The following is an 8,122-nucleotide window of genomic DNA, read 5'->3' on the forward strand; positions in this document are numbered from 1 at the left end:
CAGATACTGGATCGGACCATTACTTAATTAAAGTTAAAATAAAATTCACCCCGCATAAAAAGAAAAAATCCCAACCTAAAAACAAAAGAGCTTATGATCCACATAAATTAATAAACAATGCCATCTTTGAGGAAACAACAAAAAAAATCAAATTAACTAATAATTTAAAAGAACTGACATCCCAACTGAAAGAAATAGCTGAAGAACTAGCCCCTATAAACCCAAGAAAAAAACACCAATGGTGGAATGAAGAATGTGACAAAGCAGTCAAAGACCGACACCGGGCTTGAATCAACCACCAAACCCAGAAAACTGAAGAATCTAACCATGAATTCACCAAACAAAGGAAAATAACTCAGAAAATTATAAGAGGAACCAAACGACAAGCCCAAAAAAACTTGATTCAGCAAATAGAAGAAAGTTCCAAGAAAACTAATTTCCGAGACTATTATAAAATTTTTGGTCAGGCTCTTCAAAGATATGAACCACCCACCCTTATGCTGAGAGGGAAAAAAGGAAATATGGCCCACACCAATAAAGAAAATGCTGAAATTTTGCCAGAAACCTTCAATAGACTCCTCAACTGTGACGACCCCCCAGAGCTTTTTGAGATTGACACTGAAACTCCAGTTAAAACTTCACCAGTAAATATCAACCCGCCAACAATTCAAGAAGTTCTTGCAGCCTTAAATGAAATAAAAAACTACAAAGCAAGCGGAGAAGACCAGCTTTTCGCAGAACTCTGGAAACACTCATCAGTTTATTCAGTCAAAACTTCCCTACATCTATGCCTCGTGAAAATATGGAACGAAGAAAAACTTCCAGAACACTGGACCACAGCCCTCATCCATCCATTACATAAAAAAGGGGATAAAACTAATCCTGAAAACTACAGAGGCATATCTCTCCTGGATTGCACATACAAAATCCTGTCGAGAATTATATACAACCGATGCAAAGACCAACTTGAACTGGAACTTGGGGAATACCAAGGGGGATTTAGGCCATGGAGAGGTTGCCCGGAGCAAATAATATCCCTAAAACTTATGATGGACTTATATAAAAGACGGAAAAAACAACTAATAATCACCTTCGTCGACTTTAAAAGGGCCTATGATTGTATACACCAACCATCCATGCTGAATATTCTGAGAAACCTGGGCCTTCACCCTAAACTCGTAAACATGATAAAATTAACTTTAACCAATACCCAGTCCAGAGTGAAATTCAGAGGTGAACTCTCTCAACCCTTCTACATAAAAACTGGATTGAGGCAAGGAGACGGCCTCTCACCACTCCTTTTTAACTGCGCCCTTGAATTTGTCATGAGAAAATGGTATGAAATAAATCCCAAAAATATAAAAATGGGTACTATGAAAAACTCCATCACACCAAATTGCCTAGGATTTGCAGATGATCTCGCTCTTTTAGCAAATAATATTCAAGAAGCCAAAACACAAATCATGAGCCTTCAAAACCTAGCACAAAAGATAGGGCTTCATATCTCTTTCGATAAAACTGAACTAATGGCCATAGATCCTCTGGTAATAGAGCACATTACGGTAAACAATCAGAAAATTAAAATAGTAAAACAATTTAAATATCTAGGGGAAATAATAACTTATAATTTAAATGAAAAATTGACATGGCAAAACAGGACAAATAAAATGATTAAATCCCAAAAATTAACTTGGTCAACATATAACAAAAATTGCCTTTCTGCTAAAACAAAACTTAAACATTATAAAACTGTAGTACAGCCAGAAGTCACCTACGGAAGCGAGACCGATTCGGTTTTTCTGAGTGATTTGGAAAAGTCAAAATCACTCAGAAAAACCGAATTGAAAAAATTCTGAAAATAGAGAGGAGAATTGTCAGAACGTGTATCAATAAAAAACACCAAAAAGAAGGCCAATGGTGGATTGTGCCAAATGAGGTGGTGTATCGAGAAATAGAGCCTGTTACTGATACTATGCGGAAAAAAAGAATCTCTTTCTTCGGTCATCTCATAAGGACACCGCAAACAAGACTGTCAAGAAATATCATTGAAAACCTCTGGTTCCAAAAGCTAGAAGTAGGATGGATCAAAGAAATTAGAGAAGATATGAAAGAATTGGGAATTTCCCTGACTGACCTACAGAATAAAACTGGAAAAATTACAAAGCTAAAAGATAAAAGCATTAGATTTAAACAAAAGACAGACAAACGACAAAATACAACGAAGAGGGTGTTTACGGATGAAGAAAAGAAAGCAAGATCTGAACGGATGAAGAAATACTGGGCAGCTCGAAAGAGTAAAATAACACGCTTTTCTCAGAAAAGATCCAACTAAAATTGACTTAAGTGGTCCCATGTTGGCCGTAAAAGCATAATAATAATAATATATATATATATGTATCCTACTATGCACAAATTATACATAAGTCCATTTTTCACATTTAAAAATTATTGCTATATTTAGTAATTAGTTTTCTAGTTTATCAGAATATTGTTCAATATATTGATACTTTATTTTATCATTCAATAAGAATTATTATTTACAAAAATAAATATGACAATTTTATGATATTATCTATAGTTACATGTTATAAATACAATGTATCTGTTGATATGTGAGTACATATAACTTTAAATATATTAACCGAGTACTAATTTTGAATCGTATCTACCTATTTGCTTGTACAAGCAGTTCTCTTTCTGAATGCCTAAAGCCTTACTTTTAAAAAACCAAGAAAGAAATAGAGCAGTTTTCAAACTTTAAGGTGAGTATTTGGTCGACAAAACAGGCTAAGCACAATTTTATTTTATTATGAGAACACAGAACCAAAGGGAATACTTCATTTAAGTAGTTCACATGTCCCTTTTAAATAATGTCAAAATAAATAATTTCAAAGTAAATATTTCCACAAATTGAGTTTGGCTTCCTTAATGGCAAACTAATTACGGGTGCGTGGGTAGATCGGCAGACCCTCAGAGTGCACGTCAGCAACGATATTCCCCGTCAGGGGGCGACGCTAGTATCTTCTCCTAGCGGATCTAATTCTTGCGTGCAGCACGCAAAAGCCACAGGACGACCACTTTTTTCCGGGTTATCCACCTGTGTTTAACAGACGGGTCATGACGGCTACAGGTAATTTCCGATCCTCAAACTGGCCACTACCTAATGGTCCGTCCATTGCCGGAGGCCTCCGTAGGATCCTATCGCAGCCAGTCTTGATGGCTCGGCCGAAAAGTTCAGCTATCAATAAGCTATATATATAGCACCTACTCTGTAACTTGGAGTTTGATTTGTTTGGATGAGTTTCGCCACCACCGCATTTGGTTCCCCTAAAGCGTAAGACCGAATGTCTGTCTCACAAACAGCTACTGAGTCTCGAAAGAAATTAGCGACTGAAAGAAATCAGTGTCCTAACTAGCTTCAAGAGCAAACATAAAACCGTGAGCGGAATAAGCGCGGTACCATAGACACTCGCTTGGGTGTACCACCGCCCACATTTCATATATCATTAAAATTGGTAGGCACATCCCGTCAAATATTAAAACATATATGACTATCATTAATTAAATTTATCTCGTCAAAGACAGGAATTCGCTGCCACGCCTAGGCCGCTGAATGCCAGCAAGTACCTGTTCACAATTAAAGCGATAGGAGCTTTAATCTGGCTGGTAGGCAGCCATGTTTCTCAGTTAGTTTCTCCTAACAGGTAGAAGTCTTTTCCCTAAAGTATACTACTGAAAACGGTTGAACAAAGCATCCACATCAAGGAAGTCCTACATGGTCCGACAATGTGGTTCCCACAACATTGACTCGACGCTTGTGAGTGGCCCATTTTCCCCTTGACCACTAAGTTCCAGGGTAGCCTGAGTTCTGGTACTCCAAACAGCAGTCGAGCATCATGTGTTCGTCCTACTGTATCTCCCCGCAGACGGAATGCTCATAATTTACCAGGCGGAACCGAAACAAACATCGATTTAAATTTACATGGTTGGAGAGCACTTGGGCGCCCGTTGCCCTTAAAATGATAGACAGGCGTAACATCCCCCCCAGATCCTGTATAATTCCATACAAGAACATTCCCTTAGTCGTGGCGTGCCATCCTTACTACCATGCTTCCATCGCGAGGCTGAAAATACTTGTCCGCAGGAGGGTGCACAAGTGTATAATCTCGTGGTCATGTTGCCATGTAAAATGTTTTCAAAACAATTTAATAATAACTTTATAACGCGGAACCATCCGAAACAATTTTAACTATTAACATTTCCTAATAATTGTATTCCTCCATATTTTTACTCTTTTCTTAATTAATTAATGTTAATTGTGTCAGGATTACCATAAATTACTACAAAAAAAGGCATTAATAAAATGTAATTTAAGATTTATTAGTGCGGCTTTACACCTTAATACGGATTAGTAAAGATTTGATATTTTTTTACTTTTTATAGTAATAATTAATAAAAAATAGAAAGTAAAAAAGGTAATTTAGTGTCATCATCCGTGTACTTGATATATCTTTATGGAATTTTAAGTGGAAAAATTATTAAAATATACCTTAATAAAACAAATAAAATTTTTTTGTAAATTTGATGAATTTTATTTAACAAATAAATAAATAATTTATTAATAATTGGTTTTGTTTTGTAGTATAAGTAAATGGTAAAATACGATTAGTTAGCGTATGAAGGAGATAATTATGATATTACAGTTAAAATTAATAAAAATAAAAAAAATAATAAAATAGAAAACTTAGGGCTCTCTGCGGAAGTCAGAATACTATATAATATATATAAATGTATAATTTTGTGTAATAAAACTATTTAGTTTTCACAAAGTAGTATAAAGTGGAGGCTCAACATATTCTTTTTGTTGTCTTTGATTTATTGAAAAAGAAAGAAAATATTACATGTAAAAAGTTAGACTATATTTTTAACATTAAAAAAAACTGCCAGCAAGAAACTAACATGATATTGATCGGAATTTAGAAACATACTTCCCAGCCCTGAGCAATAAATTTTCTGAGGTAGCTGTGAAACTTTAAGATAGTTATTCTTTTGACTGAAGAAAAACAAAACATGCCACCATAATGAGGGTATCTAAATATTTTAAGATATAAGTAAAATCTAAGATAAGAAAAGTCTAACTTAAGATCCTGTTGTAAACATGCTATTTTGGTACATTACAGGTCAATTTAAATCTTACGTCTCGCAGCAAGAAATTGATAAATAATTATAGTGTTATATTAAAATACAAAACTCAGTGTGCATATTATTATGTGATTTCTTGTAAGGTGGTAAAATCACTTTAAGCCAATTGATTTAGAGTACTTTTATACTTTACCGGGCATCCTGCACTATGTACTGTTAAAGTAAATGGCATCTCACTATTTAGAGAGGAGTATTGGGTAAATAATAGTCTCTATGTACTATAAATATTTTTTTTTGGAAATGCACATGAAAATGCATTAGTATTATTACCATGAAAATTCTGTTTTAGGATTACGTACGATATCACTTTACCATATCGTGCTTATATAACGTAAGTACAGTAATTTATTTATATGTGTATATATATATATATATGCAAGGATCTATTACGTAAAAAAAACAAAAAAAAAAACAGTATTGCTAAAATAGCATTACTGCATCACTAGTACCTCTTGTCACTGCTAAGAGCGCTACTTTCGAAGCCACCGTCATAGAATTTCCCTTTTTTTCTTGTGGTAGATTCCCTTTTCCGTCGTCCAGTTGGAACGGGAGATTTGAAATCACAAAGGGTTGCCAACTAATTATATTTTTCCTATGAATATTAATTATTTTTGAATATTTCAAAAGTTGGTAGCACTGATGTACAGCTTGCAGTCGCCTGCTATGTCGTGTGACGTCACAGGTGAGCGTGAGAATTAAAAGGGATAAATAATATTTAAAGCAAAAAAAATTAACAAGTCGGTTAGGTTTCTAATTGGTTGACTCCGGGAGACACCTTACTGACGCCTTAAAGTGAATGGATACACCGGCTGTCGGACATGTTTAGGAAGTATGTTCTACACAATTCATGCGCCCGAGAGAAATTACTTTTAGTACTAAACGCCATCTTCAACGTCACAATCCCCCTATTTCTTTCGTTCAATTTAGTGTACAAAATATTTTCTGCTTTCCGAAATTTACGTAAAATAAATTTTCACCCGTCATTCTATCGAAAAATTAATCAGTTTTTCTAATATTTCACATACTATACCAATTTCTTTATTATAAAAAAAAATATATTCGTAAATTTTACAAAACCTACCTACGCATGCGCATCTTCCAGTCGGTTACAGCTATAAATATTCAATGTGCCTCACCCTAGTTATTAAGAAAAATATAGCTACATACATCCTATAGACATCCCATGCACCTTTTTTATTGAAAAATATTTAAGTAAAAGTGTTAGTAATATTAATAGATGAATCTCTTAAGAATAATACCTTAAGAAAAACATATTTGTATTAAACACTCTTTTCAAAATTTGTAACATAATCGGACAGTGAATAAATCCAATATCAAATCATATCATGAGCCTTGGAACCACTAGTCAATAATGTTAATAACTACAATTTAAAATAAATTAAAACAATAGTTGTACATTATTATACAGGTGTTTAAAATGTTTTGTTTTGTGTATTTATTTGTGTGTTATTTGTTTTGTATGTTTTAATGTGTTGTACTCCTGAAAAGCATTTTTTCCATTATTTTATAAACGGTAGTTTATTATATGCTTTACCAATATTATTATTTTGAATGCCTTACCAACAAGCACGGAGCTGATACGGCTTGGCGACCGCTAATGCTGCACCACTCGACCAGATATTGAGAAGTAGGTCCCCTCTCACAAGCAATACCTCATACCGCTTTTGATTGGTAATGTTTAAGAAGAATTACTCATCACAACTGAACAATACGATCATTTTTCGTTTAAATTTATATAACGTGAATATATGTATGGGTGGTCTGGTAGTGAATATTGGTGCTTGTTTGAAGACTCAGCAAACATAGATATTATACCAAACCGTTCCTTACTCTACGACTCGTAATGATGGATCGGTGTTTCGTCACCGGCGATGAATCTGCCAAAGAAGATATCCCGTATCCCGTTCGTTACCATAGCGATCCAAATGTTTTTGGCAGATGTCCAAGCGCGTTTTTTTATGCAACTGGGCGAATTGTTTTGGGACCCATCTTGCACGGACTTTATGAAACTCAAGTTTGTTGTCGATGATTTCATAGGGAGAACCATGACTAATTTGCAAACGATGTGCCACTTCATCGATAGTTACTCTTCTAACAAAACCATGTCACGTGCACGCTCAATGTTTTCCTCGTTTGTGGCGGTAAACGGTCGTCCGGCTACTTCGTCTTGCGTAATACTTGTGTGATCATTTTTTAATTTTTCAATCCATTCGTAGACACTCTGTTGCGGCAACACACTGCCCCGTACTGTACCGAAAGTCTTCGATGAATTTCCGTCCCTGATACACCTTCTGACCACAAAAAACGGATCGCTGAACTTTGCTCTTCTTTGGTGCAAACAGAAAGCGGAACACCCATGGTTAACGGCAGGGCAGCGATAATGGAACTAACCTAGCAGCATCGGACCTGCACAGACATAAAAATTAAACCACGCATGCGTCATCTACGCAACACGACAATACTACCAACATAAACAAGAATATAACTAAATTGCGGATTATAATTCACTTACCCTCGTACTTTCCACATGTTATTAAAAAAACGATGTATTCTACTAAATTTATATTTTGTTCATTCAAGAAACGAACAGCAGCAAAACAGTTGTTCAGATAATGAATTCTGAGTAAGAATCATAATAGAACAAGAAGGCACGCAATGTGACGAACTATTTTGAATCAAATCAATCCGTTCAAGTAATTTATCCTCATTATATTTGAGAAATGATTGCTGCAACGTAAGCAGCTGTAAAAAGTAATAAATATTTAATCGAAATTTTCACAAAATAATATCAGAAAAAATTATTTTTAAGTAGTAAAGTGACCAATAAAATTTAAGCCAAGTTAAAAAAGTAAAGGAAGAAAAAAAATATTTTAATTTATCCTCTTTTAATGACTACTTA

The sequence above is a fragment of the Lycorma delicatula genome, chromosome 1 (genome assembly GCF_047948215.1).
Source record: "Lycorma delicatula isolate Av1 chromosome 1, ASM4794821v1, whole genome shotgun sequence".
Lineage (NCBI taxonomy): Eukaryota > Metazoa > Arthropoda > Insecta > Hemiptera > Fulgoridae > Lycorma > Lycorma delicatula.